We start from the raw sequence: 26,762 nt of genomic DNA on the forward strand, positions 1-26,762 counted from the left end.
CTTCTTTTTTTTTTAGGCGAGGCAACCCTTGGTTGACCTCAAAGATTGCAAGGACCTTGTCAGCTTACAGACCCTTATTTTTTATTTTATTTATTTTTTACATCTATAGCACCTGGTCTTCCATTTTTCTTGATACCTTAAATTTCCAGTTGGAATTTTTAGTAGGTCTTGGTTGAATACATGCTCTTAACATCATTCAATAGACTTTTTTTTAAAAAAAAATTTAAATTACTCTATTAAAATAGTTTGGCCCTCTTGTCTTATTATGTTGGAAATGTCACAAGACTTAACACTTATCAACGTTTTCCCACTGGTGAAACTCATTGGTCATGGTTTGCCAAAACAAGTATCCTGAAAAACGTGTTTAGATAAATGGTGTTGGAATTCACAAATTCACCTCAACAGATAGTCTTTAATTTTGGTGAGGTCAACTTTGTACAATCTGCATTTTTCTTTTGTTTTACTATGGCTTCCTTTAACACCTTTTATCAGCTAAGAAGTTATGGCTGTCATATGGGAGACCTACTTGCCAGTCAACAGTTTTATTTCAGCAATATTTATATTATTCTTTGATACTTTATTGTGATTTCCTTATTTTAGAAAGATAGTAGTACAAATGGAAAGTGGAAAAGCACCAATATTAAATGATAATGTAGGTCTCATAAATTTAAAACAGTTGACCCTAAGGTAGAAATCATTGGGTGTACCAAAGGCCGCTCTAGCAGCCGCGCGAGCGCGCGTCTCGGGACTGCGGCGGGTGCCGCCCCCTCGGCCGTCAGCCCCGCCCGGCCCCGCGCGCGGCTCCGGCCCTCAGAGCGCTACCCTCCCCTCTTCCCTCCCTCCCGCCCGCCGGCTCCTCCTGCTCCTCCTCCTCCCGCTCCTGCTCGCTCGCGCTCCGGCGCCGGCTCCGGCTCCTCCCGGCCGCCCGGGGCCAAGGCGACGTGAGGTTGTAAAAATCCATGTGGGACGGCCCCGGGGCGAGCATCGGAAAGGTGAGACGTCGACGCCGGGGCCGGGGCCGCTGGGCGCCCGGCTCCCTCCTGGCGTCCGTGCCCGGCACCTCTCGTGCCGGGTGCCCCTCACTCGTGGGGAGCTGCAATGCGTTATCGGGGGGAGTCGAGGGGTGGACCATCCGCCTCTACCGAGGCTTTTCGGGGCGGGGGGAAACATGGGGCGGCCTAAAGGCGGATTTGCCTTAATGTCGAAACCCCCGGATTGGAACAAGTGCACGGCTTCCTTCTGCGCGCGGGCGTCGTTCGCTCGTCCCGGCGGCCCGGGCCACCTCCCGCAATCCCTCTCCGGCAGCCACCCTCACTGCCATCGCCTTTCTTCTCCCCAGCTCCCCCTCTTTCGCCTGGCTTTTCCCCACTTGTCTCCAGGGGTGGGGTGTTCACGGGGGCAAGGGTCTCGAGGAACCTCAAGCAGAACAAAGTGGAGAAAGGTGGAGCCCCAGCCCAGGGGGTGGGGTTCCAGTCTGCCTCGATGGACTCAGAAGGGAGCGTGTTAAAAAAAAAAAATCTGTGTCAGGGAAAATGAAGCTGGATTTAATGGGGAAGGGTAGGAGACGGTGGTATATGAAAATGAATACGATGTGAAATTAAACTGAACGACATTCCTTCCCTTCTCCTCTCCATCTCCGAATTATACAAGAAGAAAGGTACTTAGAGGGTTTACCTATTTTTTCTTTCTTTTATTTATTTATTTTTTAAAATTACTGTCCGATCCTTTGAAAGATCATCTTAGGACAGTGAAGATTAAGGTCTGCTTTGCTGCGGGATAATATAACAGCGCTCGTAAACTCTCCAATCGGCCCTGTCTTATTTCATACTTCGGGGTCTCTCTTCTCTTTCCCAGAGAGGGAGGGTCCGCTCTGTTACTAGCGGATCGATTTTAGGCGGCTACCTGCCTTTGCTAGATGAAAGGCAATTTACTCCCCGAGCGGTGAATTGTCAGTTCCCTGTGTGATTGACAGCCACACCTGCCATTTATGTGGGCAGAACAGGGACCGGTGGAACACTAGGAGCCAATCAATGCTCAGGAGAGGAGGGCAGCTCTCACTTGTCATGGTTAGTTTCCTGGTTGGCTTTTTAAAAATCAGTGGTTTTACTTAACCATTGGTTTCCACCAGGTATGAAGCTCTAGCTGTGAGAGGCAGACAGGCGGGAAGAAAACTCTTCAGAAATGGTCTTAGAAGCAAGTATGTTTGGCTTGTGTTTGTCCCCCCCCCCACCTTTATTAGTTGTAGTAGTTGGGACTGCTCATGGCCATTGATTTAAAAATGAAAATGAAATGGATCTGTGTAAAGAATGAAATGGGGGTGGAGGAAGGGTGTTGTAGGTTAGAATTTTCCATCTGTTTCTCTAGAATGTGGGCTCCTTTGTAAGAGATATCATTTACTGTTGTGCTATCTGGAAAAGGGTGTGGCACTTTGTCTCATATGGTCACTCTTGTCCTTGTAGTCACATTGTTTCTCAGTATACACTATTTTGCTCTTGGCTCTGTTGGATAGATTTATAAGATATTTTTGAAGCAGACAAGCATGCTTTATTAGGATTACCACAAATAGAAGGGATTCTTTTAGTTTTGACAGTGTAACTCAACTTCTGGAAGTGAAGATTTACTTTTTTATTTCGAGTTTGAATGTCAGTTTGAAGGTGACAGTGGGGTCAAGTCAGATCCTTTCTGGAGGGTAGAAGAGTTTCCTTTTGAGGTGAATTTGCTTCTAAGGTGAGCCATTTTGTTGGTCTGCTTCTGTGCTTTGATAAAAGCCTTGCACAGTTTGAAGGTGCGGTATGTGGATGGTGATGGAAGTATGGCTTTCACCAGCAAGACTTTCACAGGTGGATGGATTGTGGGCAGAAGGACCAGATCCTTTTCAATTTTCTATTAGTGAAAAGCTTATTTTTCAACACCCTTCTTCCTGAATTTAGTAGAAAAATTACTGGTTGGTCCAGAGAGCTGTCACCTCATAGAAGCTGGACCTGGATGTGAAAGGTGTGCATTCAGCATTTCATGAACAGCTTATGAGCCAGAGTACCCTGATTAGGGTAGTCTTCATATGGGAGCCAGGTTTGTCGGGGTGGTGTTATTACTATTACTGTTTTCCTTATTACTGTTATTGTATGTGCTAGCACTTTGCTGAGTACATGCATTATTTTTTTTAAACCTTGTAGAGCCTCTATGAGGTAGGTACTATTATTATTCCCAAATTATAGATAGAAGAAACTAAAGGAATTTAATACCTTGCCACACAGCTTAGTGTGAGAGTAAGAACTTGAGCCCAGGTTTCTCTGACCTGGAGCCTATGACCTTGGCCATGGCCTTGAATTCAGCTTTTGGTTGTGTGGTCTGTTCTGCATGTGTTCAAGTCTGGACTCTCCCACCATACATAGGGCCTATTTTGTTGAGTCCACTGCAATGAACTGTCCTATTTGCCTTGCTCTTTTGAAGGCTGTTGCTTCCAGCAATAGGCAAATTTGGTAACTTTGTATATTATATATTTCTGGTAGGTCAGCTTTGGCCCAAGGAAATTTGGTTTCAAACTTAATGATGATGACTTAAAAGAAAGTAAAACAAAACAAAATCCAAATTCTTCTTCTTCTTCTTTTTCTTCTTCTTCTTCTTTTTTTTTTAGGCGAGGCAACCCTTGGTTGACCTCAAAGATTGCAAGGACCTTGTCAGCTTACAGACCCTTATTTTTTATTTTATTTATTTTTTACATCTATAGCACCTGGTCTTCCATTTTTCTTGATACCTTAAATTTCCAGTTGGAATTTTTAGTAGGTCTTGGTTGAATACATGCTCTTAACATCATTCAATAGACTTTTTTTTAAAAAAAAATTTAAATTACTCTATTAAAATAGTTTGGCCCTCTTGTCTTATTATGTTGGAAATGTCACAAGACTTAACACTTATCAACGTTTTCCCACTGGTGAAACTCATTGGTCATGGTTTGCCAAAACAAGTATCCTGAAAAACGTGTTTAGATAAATGGTGTTGGAATTCACAAATTCACCTCAACAGATAGTCTTTAATTTTGGTGAGGTCAACTTTGTACAATCTGCATTTTTCTTTTGTTTTACTATGGCTTCCTTTAACACCTTTTATCAGCTAAGAAGTTATGGCTGTCATATGGGAGACCTACTTGCCAGTCAACAGTTTTATTTCAGCAATATTTATATTATTCTTTGATACTTTATTGTGATTTCCTTATTTTAGAAAGATAGTAGTACAAATGGAAAGTGGAAAAGCACCAATATTAAATGATAATGTAGGTCTCATAAATTTAAAACAGTTGACCCTAAGGTAGAAATCATTGGGTGTACCAAAGAAAGAGATTCTTCAGCCTGTTCTTTCTTATATGAAGAAAAAGAACAAAATGAATGAATATGAAAGAAATGCTAAATTTCAAATAGTAAAGGATTTCTTAGTCAACTTTCGCTGCATAATAAAACTCGACTTACAGTAGCAGGTATTTATTCTCACATTCATGAGTCTTTGGGTTGAATGAAATTTGGCTGATGTAGGCTGGACTCCTTGGGGGCTTTGCTATAGGCTACAGGCTGGGTTCCTGCCTGCTCCACATGTGTTCTGGAGCCCAGGCTGAAGGGATAGCAGCTACTTGGGGTCATGCTCCTCTCGTAGCAAATCATTAGATTCAAGAGACAAGCAAAGGTCATTTACACTAACAACCTTTTTGGACATAGCAAGTCACATAGTGAACCTCAGCATCCATGGGTAAAAGTAGACTCTGCCCATAGTAGGAAGGGAATAATTTGATGAACTATAACCTGAACTCCTACAGTGTGTAAAAAGTATGGTATTATTAGAGAATTTTGTACTTTTTCTTCTCATTCTTGGAGAATGCAGTCTTTATCTCCTTACTCCAACCCCTAGCTTTATTATATATGAACTTAGTATTTAAATTTTGCATTTCAGGAACAAACCATGTTTGATTATAGAGGAATGACTGTAAAAGCAGGTATGAGTATGTATATAAATTACTTAAATTATCAAGGCACTATTTATTAGAACCTACTGTGTTCCAAGGGACTATGCTCAATGGAGTAATGAACATAGGAGTTTCTGTCTGATGTGAGTCCTGCTACCATAGAACTTATTATTAGGAGCAGCTGTCAGGAAAGACTTTTTGGTTGAAATAAAGACTTTGAAGAAGGAATCATGTTGGAGATACAGATAGAGCAGTGGATATAGTAGAAACGTAAGGAACACATTTGGATATAATGAGTTATTCCATTTTCCCAGAGGGTAAGAAAGGTGAATAAGAACAACAATAATTATTATAAAGCAATAATTATCATTTAATTTTTATTGAGCAGTTAACTATGTACTAGGTTACTGTGCTTAGCACTTTACATAAAATACTAATTTAATATTGGGGTAGACATTGCTGATTGCGAATTCAATATTTATTCTCTCCTTTCTAACAAAAGAACCCCAATTTTGTTTGAGATAGAAATATGTCCATCTCACTTACCTAGACTCCCTTATAGCCTAGAGTGGCCATGAGACTCAGGTCTTATAGTAATGGAAGTAGGTGTTGTTGGGTGGGGGCTTCTCCTGAAAGCTTAGTGAGGAGGACAGACTTGACTGGTATACCTCTACAGTTTTTGGCCCCTTTCTGCTTCTTGCTGCTGGGAACATAGGTGCAATGCCTGGAGGGGCAACAACCAACTATAACAACAAAAGTGAAATTATGCATTAAAAATGGCAAAGCTGGACCTTGGAAAGATCTTGGTCTCGATGACACTGTTGAGCCATAGTACCAGCCTAGACTGTCTTCTCCTGTACTTATTGCATAAAACAAACAATCTCCTTACTTGTAAGCCGCTATTCGTTACTTGCAGTCAAACATAATCCTCATAGACACAATACCTTCTTAGGAGCCTCTCAAAGTAGATGCCATCATACCTATTTTACAGATGAGAACATCAAAACTCAGATAAGGAACTTTCACAAGATCTAGGATTCATTACTATGTCATTTTGACTTTCAAGCCCATCATCTTGCCTTTGGCTGGGCAGGATAAGTAACACAGGAGAGAGAATGTTGGAAAAGTAGATTGGGGTATGATTGAGATGAAAACTGGATTCTAGTTTGAAAAGTTTGAGTTTTATTTCATGGACTAGCAAGTATAAGATGATTTGAAAATGACAGAGATTGGAGGTGGGGAGACCATTGAGACTTAAGTCTGTGACACTCAGTGCTTTAGTGCGAATGAAGGTGGAGGAAAAGCTGGGCACAAAGCAAAGCTGGGAACACAAGAGAATGGAATTGAGTGAACACAAATCATAGTTGACTGTTAACCTGTAATCTGAGAACAAAATGAAAGTCTCCTGAAGGTTAGTATTAACTTCTACTAATGGCTTCACGTTTGCCAGGAAATAGAGAATGAGTAATGTAGAGAATTGCTATTGGAATGTGAATCATTATTTAGTGCAATAGGATGGGGACTTCTGCTTATCATCCATACCATTTGTTGAACCCTTGTTGACCCTCTATGATATGATTTTGGTCTGGGTCTGACTCCATTGTGCCAGTTCAAGGTAGCAGAGATGAAGGATAAGGCCAGAGGGTGGTGCAATGGTACAACAGATTCTGTCAGTGGACTTATTTCTGTATCTGTTAAACATTCTGGAGCTTCCTTGGAGGTGGGGTGTGGTCATTTTAACTTTTGGAGCTTCCTTCTCCCCTCTTCTACTTTTTAAATCTGTAAAATAAAGGATTTGATTTACATTAGTGGTTTTCAAATGTTTTTCAGCTGTAGATACTTTTTTGTTTCCTAAATAAAAGCTTATCTGGACCCTTAATACATTTATAGAAAAAAGCGGAGTTGCTCTGAAAATTCAGGGTCCAAGTTTATGTTGTCTGAGCTGTCTTTATGTTGAGGCCACTGCTCTAAAATGATCCCTACACAACCTTCCAGGTCCATGATTATGTGAACCTTAGAGTTGTCCAGATGTTTTATTTGAGCATCTTTTTCAACAAATCCCTTTGTTATTCCACAGCTTGTTGTGTCTTAGTAGCATTTGTGGTAGAGACTGTGTTAATGTTCCCACTTTTTCTCTTTCCAGGCTTATGTTGGAAGTGACTTACATCACTTCTATGCTAGAACCTATTTTACAGGTGAGAATTAATTTTTAGAGTGAGACCATCCAATGTTCTCTTTTACTGCTGTGATGATCATAGAAGCATGTGTTGAGATGGAGCCTCTGTCTGCTTTTGTCACCGAGTCACTAAATGAGCAACACTTTAAGTCAGCTGACATTGGATATATAATGTGACTGAGAAAGAAACCTTTGCTGTTTAAAAAAGTCCGAAGATATATTGTATAGTGCCTCTTGCTTTTCTTAAACAAACAAACAAACAAACAAAGCCTTTACTTTTAATGCCCTGTTGCCCTTTTAAGTGATAGAACCTCAGTGGCTTGGGGAAGAATAATGATTATCAGCTACCATAATAATGGCTACTATTGATTGAATACTTATTCATTGATCTAGGAATATGAATTTTTGTAATATTTATTGAGCATCTACTATGTGATAGGCACTGGGGGTATAGAAGTGGACCATAGCCACTTTCTCTTTCCAGGCATATGTTAGAAGTGCCAACAAAGCACCAAGAAGAGCCAGGCTGTCTCTTTCACAGCTTGGGCTGAGTCCTGCTTGTGATTTGCTACTCAAAGCTACTACTTCACGACTTAATTGCTGATATAATTGGTTAACCCTTCTTTTGGGTCAGTTCAACCTCTATCTTAGCTGGATTCCTTAGCACTTGGCCCTGTTTCCCAGGGTTGTGCCTCAAGTTATGCTTTTAACTTTTTGGGCATTCCTTCTCTGTTTCTATCTTCCACATTTGTTGCTTTGAAGTTCTAGGAAATCTCTAGTTGCTGGCAGCTAGTGGGCACTTAACAAAATTAAGAGAGAGAGAGAGAGGGAGGGAGAGGCAGGCAGTGGGAGAGAGACAGCCAGCACTTTAAGGACGGAAGTGATTACTCTTTCATGGAAGTCAGCAGTGAGATCGTGGCCCCAGTGGATGAGGAGCATGAGTCAAGTCAGAGGGCATCTCTGGGAGACACTTGTAGGTAGAAGGCCAGTGGCAACGTTCATAGATGTTGTATACTAGAAACTTTACTTTGTCATGGTTTGTTCTTAAGATTTTATATTCTGCTCACTTAATTCTGTTGAATGTGTGTGGTATGTGTGCATGTCTGTGTGTGGGTGTCTGATAGTATTCCTCCTTTTTTCCTGTCTTAAAGCTTTCTACCCCTAAAGGTAGTTGTCATTCTGTGATTTCAGAGTATGAATGAATTGCAGGCAGCAAAGTGCATTACCCATAAATGTATTAAGAGTAAACTATTAATTCAAGGCAACTTCCTAGTGGCTCAGAAGACAAGAGCTTGAATGGGAATTGAATAATGTGACTGACTGTTCTTTAGGAATACTCTTAGATCATTATGCAAACCATGAGAGACTTTCCACTAAAACAGTATGGCTAACTGTAGCGAGAAAGGGCAGAGTTTTATGTAACAAATTAAACCTAGTTGTGCACTGTAGTTACTAGTTCTTATGTAGTGAATTTCTCTAAGACAAGGTGGGTGTGGTCAGGGTAGGAAGTTGCTCTGGGGATGGAGAACTCTGCTCTGAAGGTAGTTGAGCCACAAGATGTGAGGTTGGGTTGGTACCATAATCCCTGTTTTTTTTTTCCTTGGTGACACTGGTGGGCACAAAACTCCTACCAAGATGGCTTTCTTGTGCCTGGTTTAAGGCAGATTAGCCATGCTGCCTTCCTGCCTTTCAGCTCCAAGCTAACTGTCATCACCTGGAGGAGCAAGATTGTAGTTTAAAGGTCAGGATCCTACTGGAACAATGTTGTTGACTCTTTCACGTTTGGCTCTCAAGAGAGGGCTTTTGATGTGTTTTCTTCTGGTGATGTGTATTTTTTCTTTCTGTCAGATAAAGTTCCCTGTTACCCCTTTTTTGCTTCCTATTTTGGCTCATTAGCCGCCTTGTTCCCGAAACATCTCCATGGGGAGAAGTAGGAGGTTGAGTAGTGAATGGGATGATAGTTTGACATTCTTAGGCGCGTGCTGGAAATAGGTACTGTTTGATACTGGGTGGATACAAAGGCAACAGAGTTTCAGTGACTGTGTTTTTCAGGCTTGAGCATGGAGCAGTTAGCCAGGGTACACAGGGAAATTCTCTACCTTTTTTGTTAAGTATGAGAAAGAACTGTCTTTTCATACACAGGCTTCGAATACACTGACAGGGGCCACCTTGAATTCAGCAACATGAATAGTTGCTTAGAATAGCTTCAGAGCAGATTCTTTTGGATATAGAGATGTGAGCACTGACCTGCGAGTCAAGAGACCTAAGTTCCATTTCTAGCTTTTCCACTAGCTTTCTCTTTGTTTGGGGAATCTCTGTTTCTTGATGTTTCAAAATCATCCAGCCCTTTTCCAGATGGTACTTTTTTTTTTTTTAACAACAGTTTTTTCATGCAAAGGATTAAGTAACTGTCATTTTATTAGCTATTTTATAGGAATATAAATAAGAATGGCTGGTATGGTTTGGATTTTATTGACAAAGAGTTAAGCCATTACGTTATAGATTTACTGTACATGTATATGCTTGCTTCATGCCAGCCCTCTGCTGGGCGCAGAGGATGCGGCTTTAAACAGAGCAAGTGATTTTGGAAGGCTCAGGACTGTAGCCAAATAAGCAGGCTATTGTAATGAGAGTTTTGATGGGGGCCACCCAGGCTATCATGGAATACTTAGGAGATTCATGGATGAAGGATGAAGGAAGGCTTCTTGAAGGAAATAACACCTAAGGTGAGGTGGAAAACCAAATGGAGTTAGCTGGAGTGGGCTTGATTTTGATGGTAAAAATAACAGAGGAAACGGTCCAGTCCTATGGTGAGCAAGAGAATAGGAGATTCGAGGTTTGGGGAGGTGAAAATAGAGCTGTGGAGCTGGAGATTAGCTCTGCTGGGTTTGGGGAATGGCAGGAGAAACAGAAGGAGTGACAGGCACGAAGATCTTGTGATCCACTAAAGAGATGAGGTTTAAGCTTAACCATCCAGGGGTTTCGGTAGTTGACTGACACAATCAGAGATGATGAATTCTCTTTATATTCATTTTATTCCACTTTCATGGCAATAATTACCTACTTTTGGTGTTCGCAGGAGTATGGGGTTTGTAACTGGTGAGAGAGTGGCAGGATGACCTGGAAAACAATATAGAGATTATGGATATGGCCTTTAATATGAGCTTTAATAACTTTAAAAGACCATTTTCAGGTGAAAATGCTCCTGATGAAAAATCTATAATGGGATTCCATACTGCTTGTTGGTTTTGAGAATCTCTGAATGTTATCTGGGACCAAGTTCTTTTCAGTGATTTTGAGCAGAGCACAGAGAATATGGATCTTGTTTTGAAATCTTTACAAGTTGTTTTTAGTTAATGGATGTAATTAAACTGACTTTGTCAGATTAATAAGAGTTGGAAATACTTGAAGTACAGCTTCTGAAAGTGGTGTGAGAAAGTTCATAAATGGAAATGTTTTAATTATTCCCTGAAGTGTACAAGATTAGGAGTTATGTGCTGAAACTATATTCATTTTCCCATGCATACTGGCTGCCTATGACTTCACTTTTGTATGACTTACACCACTTTTTGGACATTAGTAACATTGCTACCCTTCCTTTTATACGTTAATCTTGACCTCTGTGCATCAGTGTGGGAACCAACATTTTGAACTACTATATCATGGCTTTACCTGCTAACACGTAGTTTTATTCCATCAGTGTGACCATATTTGTATATCAGAGTTTGTGCAATCATTTGAATATTTCTTGAATCTTGTGATCATTTTCTAAAAAGTAAGTGGAAAATGGAAAACTGCAGGCAGTAGTATTAGGAGAAGTATGAGCCTTATGAACTTAATGTAATTGAGGGAACAATGGAAACCATTAGACATGCCCAATATGGATGGTGTTTACCCTCTGTCAGATGCTCCGGACTTAAGTTGGATAACTATATATAGTTGTGAGGGATAAGAACAAAGTTAAAGGCTTTAGATGTATGAAATGTTGGGAAAAAGCTTTGGGGATTATGATAAAGGGCAAGATGTAATTAAGGATTTTATCATTCATTTGTTTTTTGGGAACAGAGCTTCCCTTTTTAACAGGTAAGTCTAGTCAACTTTTGCTTGTTCAGCTTTTTAAAAACACATATTTAGAAAAGTCTTCTCTACAAAAATAGGGAATAGAAATTGGATTTCTCACCAGCCTATTTAGGAGAGTCCACCAGTCAGTAACCTAATCCCTTGGTTTTCTAATTGGCATAGATGATCATCGCGCTAACAAAATTCTTTGTGTACTTTGGCAAAGAGAAACTAAAGCAAATAAAGTGATATTTAGCAAAAGGTATACCTGAATAGGTTTTTATGATTCCATGGTTTCATTTGGTGCACTGTGAAACAGGAAAAGACTAAATGCATCTTAGTCTTCATCGTAAGCCTTAGTGATGCTAAGGCGGTACATTCAGAGCCAAAGGGAAAGAAGGATAAAAATTAAGATTTGTGTATAATTAACGCCACAGCTCTCTAATTCCTCAGGTCAAAAGGCTGTGGTAGTGATCTGTCTGCCTTGAAAGATCTGTTTGATATCTGGGGGCTTGTCTAAATTCTTTTGTGGACTTAGCCCACTTCTAGGGAAAGGATTGAGTTGGATGCAGAATTCCAGTTCCTTTTGATGTCCCGTGTGGTTAAATGGTGAATGTTAATTATAGGATATATTAATCAGGTAGAGGATAAGAAAGAATAGCTCTTCGATTTCAAATCTCTTACTGAAACTCAGAGACATAGTTTAGCTTTTATTAAAAAGGCAGATAACTTGGACCAAAAGTTAAAGAAACTCATATTATGCACCTACTATGTGTCAGGCACTGTGTTAAGCACATCAAGATATATCTCATTTAATCTTCACAAGGACCCAAGTATTATTTCCCATGATGAGGAAGTTAATGTTTAGAGAAGAAACCTGCCTATGTGTCTTAGCTTCTCCCCGAAGTAGATCCTGAAACAAGTGTTCTTGCGCAAGTAATTATTTGAGACATACAGGGAACACCAGTAGGTGAACAAGAATATGAGACAGAAGACAGCCAATAGATGGGACATTATTCAGTAAGTTACTATAGTCACAAATGGAGTTTAATCTCACAAGGAAACTCTGGAGACAGGGTAAAACACCTGCCTCAGGATGTTCTCACATTGAGCATGAGGAAACAGCTCCTGTATTTTTTTCTTTTTCTTTTTTTTAATTTATTTTTATTTTTTATTATGGTAAAATATATATGACATTTACTGTTGTAACCATTTTTTAAGTGTACAGTTCTGTGATATTTAATATATTCACAATGTTGTGCAACCATCACCACCATTCCTCTCCAGAATTTTTGCGTCATCCTAAACTGAAACTATACTTATTAAACAATGACTCCCCAATCCCTCCTGCCCCAAGCCCTTGGCAACCACTATTCTACTTTCTGTCTCTATGAATTTGACTATTCTAGGGACCTCATATAAGTGGAATTACACAATATCTATCTTTTGTGCCTGGATTAATTCACTTAAATACTTAGCATAGTATTTTTAAGGATCACCCATAATGTAGCATGAATTAGGATTTCATTCCTTTTTAAGGATGAATAATATTCTCTTGTATTTATATACTATATTTTGTTTATCCATTCATCTGTCAATGGACATTTGGTTTGTTTCTACCTTTTGGCTATTGTGAACAATGCTTCTGTGAACATTGGTATATAAAAATCTCCGTCAATTGTTTTTGAGGTAGTTGATTCCCTGACACTTCTATTTTGCCTCCTGCAAGAGCAGAATAGTTTTCCAAGGTTCAAAAGAAGTCTTCAGCAGAGATGCTGATATTGGCAGTGTAAAATCCTTTTGGGTACTCTAAAATGTTCAAGTTAGTGGGACATTACTAGGGCACTTAATAGCATCTGCTCACAAGGTCCTTCCCAAAGGAAATGGAGAAGCTGGAGTTTGAATCTTAGACTCTTAACTCAAAGCCCACGCTTTTAACTGTACTACACCGAGCTGCCTTTAATTACAAGTGTAATTTAAGTAACGAGCTACAAAGATGAATGAGATGTGGTTATTTCCTTCAAGGACCTATCAGGGTTGAATTATCTGTCTTGCAGAAAGTTCAAGAGGAGACAGTGGGATCACTTGGTGCAATCTGGAGCTCACAGAGCCATTATAAGATGGAATCACAGGCGTATGGGTCTCCTTTCTCTTGACATCCAGTGGTGAGACATGCTTGGGCCAGGTACAACTGGACTCTTCATGAGGCTGTGCTCCAGGGCAGACACTCACACCTGGGCTGACCATTGGAGTCATGAGTTCCAGCCTGCACCCACTGATGCTTCCTGTCATTTACTCGACCTGTTTGCATAGCTGTATTACATCGGTAGGATTTATTCTCCTTTGAGTCTTTCCGATATTGCTTTCATCTTGATGTCCAAATATCAGGAACAGCTATTTTTTAGGAAAGAAATCAGGGCCCAGGAATAATAAAGAAAATACACATTTGGAGGCAGTTAAAATGGTTGGTTATATGTTTCTGTGTCTGAAAAGACATCATTTATAAGTGATTTGCATTTATCTAGATACCTAACATGAGATATTTTGTCCTAAAAGGATGGCATTGCCTAGACTGGTATTGTGGCAAAGGAAAGAAATGAGATAAATCAGTAGGAAAATGGTGCCCTATGTTTTTACCTGTGTTAAATATTTCATTTTAGTATTGCATCTGTGTATATTAGTTAGATATTGCTAGGTTATGCTGAGATAATCTCCAAATCTCAGTGGCTTTGTTCTCTCATGGGTTGTGTATGGTTCTGCTCTACACTGTCTTTATTCTGGGACTCAGGCTGAAGATCCCTTTCTTGGTTGGGCCATTCTCATGGTAGAGAAGAAAAACACAAGTTTACTCATAAGATGGTTCATATAACGTCTGTTTGGATATGGCATTTGTCACTTCAACTCATATTGTGTTTGATGAAACAAGTTACATGGCCTAGCCTGATTTCAGTGAGTTGTAAGGATTCTCCTTCTATGGGAGGGAGACCAGACTGTAGGGAATGAATCCACTAGAGAGTGACAGTGAGTATTTTGAACAAATGATGCAATATACTGCACTGGTTAAAATTTTATTCATGTCCAAATTGCTTAGCAAACTTTTTAAACCAGTGAATCTTTTTAGACCCATTGCAACTTGTTTAGTATTGTTATTCTTTTCTCTTAAGGAAGAAACATATTGTGCCTAAGGGTTTAGTTGTCTTCCTGGGATCCCTGTAAAATTAACCACATAGCTAGTATTATTATTTCTAATAATTCAATCAATTGTACTGTCTTTCAAGAACTGATCAGAGAGATCAAGGGGAACATTAGAGCTCAGAATTGAATGCCTTTCATAGTTCTGTGAAACAAAGAACTAATAACAGGACCATCATCCTTTAAGAAAATAATACAAGGTATCCATAGTTAATACTGATGATGATGAGAGTTGTTGTATTGAATATTTACTAAGCCTCAGGCACTGTGCTAAACATTTCTTTCTCTGATTTAATCATGACTCACCTTATTTTTGTGAAGTAGCCATTTATTCCTGAGGCCATTATTACTTGCCAAGGTACTTACCAGGTTCAGAGAGGTTTGTTAACTTGCTAAGGTTAAACATAATATATGTGAGATTCAGGACCCAAATCCAGTATATGTTTAATCTCTTTCTCAAAGTTGGATGAGATCCCTTTTAAAGAAAATAATTTTTTGTAGAACTCCAGGATTGTCTTATATTATTGTTATTGTAGTGATACTTTTAATTGTGTAAACATAAAGCTGGTGAGGGTTTTTTTTTTTATTAGCTCTGATACCTTTATAAAACCTAAATCAATTTAGGAGTTAAGTACTCTTCATATTACTAATTCAAATTAACAATATTAATTTAACCACATTAGCTAAATTGCTGCTTATAACTAGAATACGATGCTGACTATTCTGGGATGCTGCTTATAACTGGAATATGATGCTGACTATTCTGGGAGGGTTCTCTGACAGTCAATTGGTCTACCCTGCTGCATGCTGGGTGATGACTCAATTCTCTCACCATATTCACAATATTGAACTTCTGTGAAACTTTGATTTATGCTGAGGAACTTGATATCTCTTACCTTTCAACTGGTGAGAACACGTTATTTAGATTCCTAAGTTTACCTTTTTTCCTTTCTCACTGACCCACGATGATTCTTAAGGGTAAGGTTTATTGCTCAAACTCAATGGGCATAGCTGCTGTGATGATTAAGAATATCCTAACATTATTTGTTTTCAGATTATTGAAATAAAAACAACATTAAATTCTCACGGTTTTTGTAAATTCTTTAATACACACGACTATGGATCTGCCCCATCTTCCTCAGTTTTTGCCCAGGTTAAAAAACTGGATTTTCTTTCTCTCTGGTCCTACTATGTCTTTTTTTCATATACTCTCTCTATCTGAGGCCCCACCCTCTACTCCCAGAGAGGCTGTCATCTATTTTCAATATTCACGCACCTGGCAGCCTTGCACAGTAACTAGAGTGCTCATGTAAACCTGAATTAGGGGGCTATGGCTCCCTTTTGAAATGGAGGAACTGGGTCTATGGAATGTCAGAAACCATAGTACTGATTTGTTTCTTAGAAATATTTGTTGAATAGATTTGAACCATGTCCCATAATTTCTCTTTTAATATATTTTTATGTTAGATAAGCTTACCCTTATCTGTACACTAATAGATTTAAGTCAGTTACTTAATACAGTTACTAACTCTCATTAACTCTAGTTTCAGTTTACAGAGGGGTTTCTGAGTATTGCTCAGCATCCAGAACTTGGCCCTTGCTAAAGGCTTATGTGACTCCTCCAGAATGAACAGCCATATTTTTGATAGATCCCAGAGTTAGGATATAACATATATTCTTTCTCTTCTTTCCAGAGTACATAGATGAAGGCTTGTCTCTGAAATTTTCACATTTAAGCCATTTTCTATCCCTTGCTATTGATTGTGGTCTTTTTTTCTTTTGGAATACCTTGTAATCTTTGCTAAAATTTTCCCTCGTGTATGTGATTATGTATATATTCTTTTCTAGTAAAAGGCTATTTAGACATAATTCTTACACATTGATTTTAAACATAGAAAAATTTTGTGTGATTGGATTTTCAGGGACAAAGGGGTAGAGTTGTTATTCTCCTACCTTTCTATCATTTTCTCTGAAACATCTGTTGGTTGACAGATTGAGGATTTTTTTTAGTATATGACCCAATAATTCCTGAAATTTTTAAAATAAGTACACTATAACTAAAGCTTTGCCAATTGACATTTTATATTCGCAGATTAAAGGAAATGCACAGATGTTTAAAAAATTGATCTAAAAACCTTATTTAGCTCTTCAGTACAACAAGCTTCATTTATCACATTTATGAAACTTTATGAGACAATGAATAATGTTATAATCAGCATTTTATATTAACCATAATTTTTTATAATTTGATTTAGCATCTTAAATTATTATTCATTTTTACTGTTTATTGTTTGGGGTTTTGATATATATGTATATATATTTATATATTTAACTTGTATACTAGACAGTAGTCTGTTCCTTTAATAAACATTTTTAAGTGTTTTAGATTTTAAATTTAATCCTTTAGAATAAATTGTTAGAGTTTGAAATTAAAACAACAGAGATAGCTAATGGAAAGCACAATTAACTAATACTTTCGTATGCAGAATCCTTACCTTTCAGTATGGAATGTAGTCAGCCTCTTCACTCAAGCACCTTACTGTAAAATATAGCCAAGGCAGCTGAACATGTAATCATGCTAAATCTGCACATGAAAAACAGTAATTATAAAATGAGTTTGGGGGAACTAAAGGAGAGAGTAGTGATGCATGAATGAGTGTGTTTGAGTTGCAGAGAGCTTCTTGGAGAATGATGAGAAAGCATTTTCGAAGATCAAGCTGTGTCGAGCTGGACTTTTTTTCCTGATTCATATCATTGTGGCATTTAAATAAGAAATGACTTGTTATTGGAACTTTCAGTACTGATAGATGCATTATATTTTAACCTGTAGATGATGGGAAAATGTCCATTTTTCTTTCCAGTTTTAAAAAATAGTTGACGTCTTGAATACTTTTGAATAGTAGGCTGAGTTTGACTAAGGAATGTCTGACAAAGTAAGCTTAGTGGACTGAGAGAATTCTGACAACTTTGAGGTTCAGAATCATTGTGCCTTGTCCTAGTAGCATGGACTTACCAAAGTTAGCTTTATTGAGAATTAGCTGTATGCTTGGCATTGTGCTAATTACTTTTCTTCTATCATCTTTTTAAATCTTTCTCAAATTGCTATGAAAAGTATTGCTATCATCCCCATTTTACAGATGAGAAAAGTGAGTATTGGAGAAGTGAATAATTTGCTTAAGGCTATATGTCAAGAAATTAGAGATATGACTCCAACCAGATCTGATTCTGAGGTCCCCTCTTTCTTTTAAAACACCATGTCTCACCTCTCTGGTTACAATTACAAAATTGTTGCATTAACTGCCATGGAAGCGATTTCAGTGATATGATGAAAATATTATAATATCAAATGTTTTTCCAAATATTCAGTAAGTCTTGCATCCCTCCTGTGTACCCTTAGATTTAGTTAGGAAAAGCCCCTGCCCAGGGCCTCAGACGTTAGAGGACTAATCTAGAGGGCCTCATTTGACTGTACCTTTGTCATGGGAGAGGAGTATACAGGGCCAAGTGGAGCTGCCCACTTGGAACCTGTGCTCAGCATTCCAGGGTCCACTCTGGGTACCCATAGGCCTGGAACCTCCCTGTCTAAAAGACTCTGGGTTGTCTTCTAGGGTCTGCTTGGGTTTCTTTATCAAGCCTCTTCTCCAGAGGACAAACCATGCCACCAGTGTGCACACCTTTAAGCCTAGAATTGCTGAGGTATATCTGTTTGTGAAAGTATTGACTCGATGCAGGCAAACTACTCCCTGTGGGCTGAATCTAGCTAACACTTGTTTTTTAAAATAAAGTTTTATTATAACACAGCCACACTTATTTGGTTATAAATTGTGCCTGCTTTTGTGCTGAAATTGCAGAGCTGAGTAGTTTGTGGCAAAGATCGAATGGTCCACAAAGCCTAAAATATTTGCTATCTGATCTTTTATAGAAAAATTTTACTGGCCTCTGATATAGATGAAGTAGCCTAGTGTGCAGGTTGCTGAATTCACATGTGCGAGGCCTTTGGGGTATGGTTGAGCCAGGAATGGGGAGAGAAAGATGCTGGTTGGGGCAGGCCTGCCTCTTGCTATCATGTTTTGGCCAGAATTCTGAAGTCCAAGAATTCTAAGTTCAAAATTCAAATATTACCATCTACATCTTAAAATATGTCAAGGTAGGAGGCTGGATTGTATTTTATTTACCAGTTTATTAGCTTGATTTATAACTTTAAAAAGTATAGAAATGTGGGATTTGGGCCTCCATTTGTATTCTTGCTTGGGCCCCACAAATATTAGAATGAATGTTAAACCCTGGGCTGCGATGTAGGGGGTTAAAGTAGGAGGGAAGAGAGACTCTAACAAGTAATCACACAAATTAATATGGAATTATTAAATGTAGAAGTGCTTTTGAGTCATATATGGATTACTGTTCAAAACATTTTTCCAAGTTTTATTCATCCAAATTAAATTGAAAATGCTGAAACCCACCTTCCTCCTTAGCTGGGAGTTCTGTCTTTTCAGTATGCCTCACCCTACCTCTTTCCACCTCTCCCTGTCTCCTCCTCTGACTCCCTACCCTGAGATTACACTGCTCCCAAATGAGGGGGATATAGATATAAATCCCACACACAAGCCCAAGGGTAGGTTCTGTCCAACCAGTCCGCTATCTTATTGCATCCTTCTGCCACCAGGTTTCGGTGCTGAGGCTGGTCTTCCTCAGACTGAAAGATGCTGCAGGTACCCTTCATAGTCACCACTGTTGGTCTTGCAAGGGAAGGTCAATCTGATCTCCCAGTGGCCAGGCTCAGCCATGGGTGTGCCATACGTGGTGTAGCATATACCATCAATGCCCCATGTCCATCTCCTCTGTACTCAAGGCCTGTATTGGAACATGAGGTCTTTCTCTTGGCCTCCAAGTAGCACAGGCTGGATGCCAGGGGGGTAGGCTTCCACTAATGATGAATGGGGGTGTAACTATGAGGCAAGTTTTACACTCTCTCAGAGCACCTTCAGCAAGACAGAGCTCAGTTGTACAGAGCAGTAATCTTAAAAACGCACTGTGTATTAACTTCCTTTATGTCCTTGTCTTAGTGGCAAATTCTCCCCTTAGTACTTCTTGGGATTAGCTTCTAAATGAACCAGCTGAACCAAGATTTTTATCTCAGCATCTGTTTGTGGGGAACCCTGCCTAGGACACATGGACTTCCTCATGGGTTACAGTCCTGTGCACAATGTGCCCCATTGCACAGGTTCCATAAAGCATTGCGGAGCTCTAGGAGCTTCCCACCTCACCCACAAACTTCTCCATATAAACTTCTACATGGCTCCTGGGTCACTTGTTTTGAATCCTGATCACCAGCCTGGATTTCCTCTTGTTTTGAAGTAATTGTTTATTTTTGGAACGTTAGTTTTATTTGCAACCACATTCATCTCCTCTAACAGATCTCGCTCTGAATCCTGGGCAACATGACTGGGATGTCAGTGACTTCTTCCCCGAAGGCTCCAGAATCCTTTGTACATATCAGTTCCTCTCCTTCATGACTTCCCATTTAGCAAACCATGGATCTGAAGAGGGGAGGCCTTGATTGGATTACACAAGATTTTTCTACACCTTCACGAGAGGACCCAGGTTACTCCATCACTCCATATCGCCTAAGAAAGAGAGCCACTCAGACAACCCTGGTGGGGCAGATAAAGTCAGCTTCTCTTGTTGAAAAATATCATGTCATTCATGCCATGGAAAAAGGTATTATACTTTGAGAGAACATAGCTGAGAGAGCTGATTTAGATGGTATAGACCTTGTAGAGGGCATGTTGTTCGATGCTCTCATCTAAATAGCAATCAGCCCTGCAAAGACAACAGCATGTGTGATGGCTGTGAGACAGGAAGGGACTGGATATATTTGAGCCACAGAAAGAAGACCCAGGCAGAGTCAGTGAAGGAGACAGCAACAAGAGAGGAGGCTAGAGCTGTTGGCAGTAGCCAGATCTTGTAGGGTCTTGGGCCATGGGAAGGATTTTGAGGGTTTTAAGTGGCTAAGCCAGATATTTTGTGATCAGAATTGTTACCTTTAAATAGTTTGGCTGATATGTGAGAAATAGAGTAGAGGAGGAGTAGAAAAGTGGAGATGCTTTAAGAGGTTTTGGAATAGCTTAATCAGGTCATGTTGGTGCAATGGGGTGGTGATGGTAGAAGTAGAAACAAGGGAACAAGTTGAGTGAGATTTTGGAGTTAGAATTAATAGGATTTGGTAATGGACTTGAAGTGGGTAGTGAAGGAGAATTAATTCTTATTTAAGATCTTTTATATGGGTAGAAGTAGTAAAATTTAAACACCTACAGGGACAAGCATGGAAAGAAGGAATCAGACTGAGTGTTAGGTAATAAGGAGAGGAGGGATTGTCGCTTACTGGAGGGTGTGTGCCCTCTCTTGAAGGGGCAGCTGCTGGTTGGCTCGAACCAGCCATGACCTTGTAGGGGGTGGGCCTGACATTGTCAGATTTTCAGATTTTTCAGGAGAAGCCAGATTTGGATTTTAATGTGAAATGTCTTGTCTCTTTATGTTGGCAACTAGATCAAAATTATAAAGATCACTGGGCTAGCCATATACAACACAACTGTAGGCAGCATCTGGCTCCTGGTCAGCCACTTCTTGCTTGAGATCTGTTCAACACCATATCTTCCTCTAGAAAGGAATTAATTGTAGTCTGTGACACAAAAATTTTTAAAAAGTTAGGGATCCCAGTAAGAAAAAAAAAGAGGATATTTTAATTTGGGTTAAATCGTGGGAGATACTGATGATCTCAGCTCACACGTCCTGTCAGCAGGGCTCAGGTGATGGGCTGAGCCTGAGATCTGTGGAAATAAACTTAACCTAATTTAGACCAGATAGCAGGAAATGCTTTTGTCTTAAAATAGACCATTCCAGACCGTGATAGTCTGCGATGCTTGAGGTAGACAGGAATCAGGGCTCTCTCCACCATTTTTTTCCCCCTGAGCTTACAGTTCAAGAGTCCTTAAACCTTTTAAGAGAGTGAGTGGATGAATGTATATTTTATTTATGAATTCATATTCAATTAGAGAAAGTATTCTTATAAGTTCATAAAACCATCTTTGATTTTATTTTGTATTTGAGCCTTAAATGGAACTTAACTCCTGGACTTCGAATTTTGTTCATGAAGTGCTTTTAAAGTGAAAGGTGTTACGCAATTAATTTCATTGGTGTCATACTCAGCAACATTTTTTTTGTTTCTGCGCATAGTTTGATCTAATTAATAATATATCCTTCTTAGGATTGTACATCACAAATATATAAGAAAGCAGGTGTTTTTAAGACTTTACAAGAAAACTTAATGATTGAGCTGTCTTGGCTTCATAATAGTATTTAAAACAATAAAATATTAACTGCTACCTTATTTCCTATAATGCATTTATAAATGGGTGGAAAAGCTTAGAAATAGTTTTCTTCAAGTCAGTAATGGGAAATAGAAGACTTTGCATTATTGATTGTTGAATAAAGTTGATCTTCTTGCTCTTTCTCAGGGATTCATTTTACAGAACTAAAAAAAAAAATCAGGATAGATGAGAATTAGGAGACGACAACCAAAAAAAGCCCAAGTGTCAAAACAAGTACCTAAAAATACATCAGGAGACTTAGACACAGCTGGGGAAGGGGGAAGGGGTGTTGTGCGTGACTCAGTAGAATAAGTAGGAATCATGAGACTTAGGACATGACAGCCATAGGAACTTGCCTTTGGCTTACCTCGTCAACTGGGCCTTTACCTCATCTGTGAAATCAACATCACTATATGTGCTAAGGCTTTAAGGGTAAAATTATTCCAGGAAATCATCCCTGCTCTTTGTAAATTTGGTGGAAGAGACTACTTCTGAAATAAAGTGTTGGGCCTAGATGCTAATTAAAATTTACTGTTAAGAAGCAGATGTATAGTGGGGAAGAAATTATTCTGTTATCATATTAATGTTCTCCAAAGTTTTTATTGGCTTTGATAAATTCTGTAGAATTGTACATAATACCTTTTGTCTGATGGGATCTTGGAGTAAGCAACGTTAACCTGTTTCTTCACTTCTTAGACACACAGACTGCCAGTGACTGACTTGTATTCCTTTTGACATTCTGGCTTCTTTATTGAGAAAAATAAATACAGAATTATATTTATTTCTTGTCCTAGTAGGGCCAAAACTCCAACCAGTCATTATTTTTGTCTTCTCTATTTCCCTCTTAGAGTTCAATTCTGATTCTTTTGCGTCAGTTTCATGTCCTTGTCCTTAAAGCAGTGCCTAGTTCCTCTAACCATCTTCTCCTCAAACCGTGTTACAGCTGAGATGAAAAAAAATTCTAAGAAAGCATATTCTCATGGGTAAACTTCCCATAGACAGAAGCTGTGTCTGTGTCAATCACTGCTTTATCCAAAGCATTCAACATTGGGAATTAAGCTGATGCTTAAAAGATATTTATTAAATGAATAAATCTGAATGTTCAGTGAAAAGTTTTCAGATATTCTGAAGGGTAAAAGGTTCTTTTGTCAAGTAAATTTGGGGAAAGCTACATTATATACTCAATTTTGGAATAGTCACAATATACATTAACGTCTCTAGGTCTCTGAGACATCTTGGTGTAAAATCAAAACCCTGATAGCCTTGTTTATCTGAATAGTTACCAAACTAAGCACTGGCTTAAAGCAGAACTGGTGTAGCACAGTATTGGTATTATTTCTTAAGGTGTGTTTACTGAATATGTGGAGCTGTGATCTTGAGTTGAGTAATCCAGGGATTTTTTTATTTTATTTTATTAGAGAAGATGATGGCTTCTAGGATATATTGAGAGTAAAGAGTAAAATGGTGGAGGAAAAATAGCCAAAGGTAAGGATGTGAGTGCAAATTATTTCAGCATTTCTGGGGAGAATTTTGATAGTGGGTATCAAGAGCCTTTAAATTTCCATCTTGTAATTCTACTTCTAGAACTTTATCTTGGAGAGGTAATAAGAGGTATATACAGAGCTTTATCAGTCAGAATATCAATTAGGATATTCCCATTTAAAAAAGAAATAACCTAAGTGGCCCACAATAGGTTATTGGTTCAATAAATGATTAGATAGCTATTCAATGAAAGATTGTGACAGTTACCAAAAAATTCCTAAGTCAGGAGGCTTTAAATAATAATTAATTATTTCCCACCACTCTATAGGTTGATTGAGCAGCTGGACTGGAAGGTCCAAGTTGGCTTGTCTCACCAGTCTGATATCTCAGTGTTGGCTGTTGCCTGGGATACTTCGGTTCTCCTCATGGCCTCTCTTTCCATCTGGTATCTCATCTTCTAGGTCTTTCTGTGTGGCTTCTCTTTTTCGTAGAATAGCTTGGACCTTACATCTCTGGCTTTTAAGAGAACAAAACCAGAAAATGAGATACCTCTGTAAGGATAGGTCCAGAGCTAGAACAATGTCACTTCTGCAGTATTTGTTGGTCAAAGCAGTTACAAGATCAGACAAGATTTGAGCAGAAGGGAAATTGATTCCATTTCTTGATAGAGAGACAAATGTGTGCAAGAAAGGGAGCAGTTTTGGTGGCCATCTTTGGAGACTCATGGTGACCATTAAAAATCAGGTATAAAAATATTTTATGGCATTAACGTTAAGTGGAAAAATGAGAGATGTTAAGAATAAAACCAATGAGGAGAAAGGAGAGTACAGGACTTTATATAAAATATAATACTAATTTTGTTTTAAATTTTATACACACGCGCACACACACTTAAGAATTGGAAACAACATCAACTTGTTAACAAAGGTTGTCTATGAGTGACAGGATTGAGAGTGTTTTCATTTTATTCTGTATACATATCTGTATCTTAAAAATTTTCTATAATTATTAGTTGTTTTAACAATTAAGAAAATTGATCATTTATTAGGCCAATTAGAAAGTCTTGATAAGTTTCTAAGATTAGAAATTTTCTGTGATCCCAATGCCATAAAATTCAAACTACAAAGTTTTAGTCAAAAAGTTCCATCTGTCTATGGCTATGCCACCCTGAATGTGCCCAATCTTGTCTGATCTCAGAAGCTAAGCAGGGTCGGGCCAGGTTAGTACTTGGATGAGAGAACACATAGGAATACCAGGTGCTGTAGGCGTTAAAAAAAAAATTCCATCTACTTTGACATTTAAATATATCTTTCTAAATAATCCATAGGATGGAAAAAATTTCAAAAGGAAAATAGCCATTTACAAATGACAAGAGTTCTACACATACAATCCTGGAATAGGAAACCAATGTGTGTAATATTACATGCATTAATCAGATAATATGATTGAAGATAAATGAATATTTAATGCAAAAAGGCAAAAGTAACTAAAACACAAAGTATAAATTTCTATCAAGGATATAGAGATACTGATGAAATGGAAGATAGAATGTAGTAAAATATATCAATAAAACCAAAAGTTGTATCTTTCAAACAGTAAAAAAAAAAAAAAAAATAGACAAACATTTGTCTTACTGTGATTAAGGGAAACAAAAATAAAAACATTAGGACTGAGATGGGTATATAACTAGAGGCAATTAAAAAATTTCTAAGGTGTGTTCTACAAAATAATACCAATAAGACTGAAAAATCTGGCTGGAATGGACTGTTTCTGAAGTAACATATTTGTGGTCATTGACATAAATAGGTAACAAACCTCAAAAGATCAGTAAACAAAGTAAAAAAATGGAAAGATAACAACTAAGCCCATTCAGTTTTATGGATGAGTTCTACCAAAAATTTCAGGAATAGAGTAGTCATATTATGGCAACTGTTCCAGAACATATGAAAAATCGAAAGCTTTGCAATCCATTCTATGACACTAGCATAAACCTGATACTAAATCTAGAAAAGGAGAACCCAAGGAAATTGTGGGCCACTGTCAACATGTATTGCTCTTTAAATAAAGAAACACTGTTTCACAAAAGTTGCTGTATCTGTGTATATAACATATTGTATGTATGTGTATTTCCAAAGGGAGCAAATCCACATTTTGTTTCTTGGTTTACTGCAGTTTTCCAAAGTCTCGGCCAGCTGGACTTCCAGTCTTCTCTGTCTTCTTAGATAGGAAGACAACTTTATAAGTGGTGGCCTAGCTAGGACCTAGATTTCTAGATTCTATGCACAAAATAAATTCATTTAACTGTTAGAATTATAGAAGGAAAATAAAATTATTTTCTTAAGTTCATAGCAATAAACAACTTTCATTAAGAAAAAAGATCTCAAACAATCTAACTTTATACCTCAAGGAACCAGGGAAAGAAGAACAAATTAAGCCCAAAGTTAATAGAAGGAAGAAAATAGCAAAGATCAGAGCAGAAATAAACAAAATATAAGGAAAAAGGCAATAGAAAAGATCTTTCTATATTTCAGAAAATTTAGAAAATGCAAAGGAACAAAAGGAAGAAAATGAAAACCTCTTAGACTCCCACCACTGTTAACATTTTGATGTATGTTGTTTTCTGGTCTTCTCTGCCAGTTATGTGTCTTACAAAAGTATGAGCAAACCATAACAATGTTTTCTAACCTGTCCCTGCCCCCCTCACTGCTAGTATGTTATGAACATCTTTGTATCTTATTAAAAATTCATGTAATGGTTACATTATTTCAATATGGTTTTCCTCTCATTTATGTAAACTGAATTCCGATTGTTAGATTTACCTTTTTTTATAGAACAGGTTATTCATGCAAAAATCTTAGGTACAGATGATTTTTGTATATTATCAGGTAAAACAAAATTAAGCTCTGAGCCACAAAAACATTAGTTAGAGATAGGTATATAATTCTTTAAAGGGACATTTTATGGAAAGGGGAAGCTTTTATGGGAAATATTTCTTCATACTCTATGTGAGGGCTCTTTAGGGTACAAGTGACAGATACCCTGATTAGAATTGAATGTAGCAAAAAAGGAAATTTATGGGTAAATGTATTAGTTATCTGTTGGCCCAGTAATGCTGAAAAACAACCAACTGTAAAACATCAGTGACATACTAAGAAGTATTTATTTAGCTTATGAATATATGGGGTTCAGTGGCTCTCAGCTGGACTTGCTCATGTATCTGTGGTCAGCTGCTCATTGGCTAGGCACCGCTGCTGATCTTGACCGGACTTGCGGTTGATTGGCTATTGGATATGACATCTTGACTATTTTGTTTCTTATCTTTCAGCAGGCTGTACTGGGCATGTTCTAATGGCTATGGCAGAGGAAAATGAGCAAGAGAGTAAATACAAGTGCTATTTATACCTCTACTTGCCTCACATTTGGCATCTCTTCATTGGCCAAAGCAAGTCATATGATGGAACCCAGAGTCAGATTGTGAGGGCACTGCTGAGGAGGCAGATACAAGAATGAGTAAAGAATTAGGGCCATTAATGCC

General features: G+C 38.3%; 1 protein-coding gene and 1 pseudogene across 20 annotated transcripts in view; both read left to right on the forward strand.

Annotated features, from left to right (window-relative positions):
* The first annotated feature begins 851 nt into the window (after positions 1-851).
* Positions 852-26,762, forward strand: part of ERC2 (ELKS/RAB6-interacting/CAST family member 2) — a 941,255-nt gene continuing 915,344 nt past the window's right edge. For all 20 annotated transcript variants that reach the window (XM_011371814.2, XM_011371813.2, XM_023537617.1 and 17 more), the window contains exon 1: positions 852-992. The gene's annotated coding sequence lies outside the window, so the exon portion shown is untranslated. The remainder of the gene's footprint in view (positions 993-26,762) is intronic.
* Positions 24,377-24,495, forward strand: LOC111746621 (annotated as a pseudogene).

The sequence above is a fragment of the Pteropus vampyrus genome, unplaced genomic scaffold (genome assembly GCF_000151845.1).
Source record: "Pteropus vampyrus isolate Shadow unplaced genomic scaffold, Pvam_2.0 Scaffold195, whole genome shotgun sequence".
NCBI classification, from domain to species: Eukaryota; Metazoa; Chordata; class Mammalia; order Chiroptera; family Pteropodidae; genus Pteropus; species Pteropus vampyrus.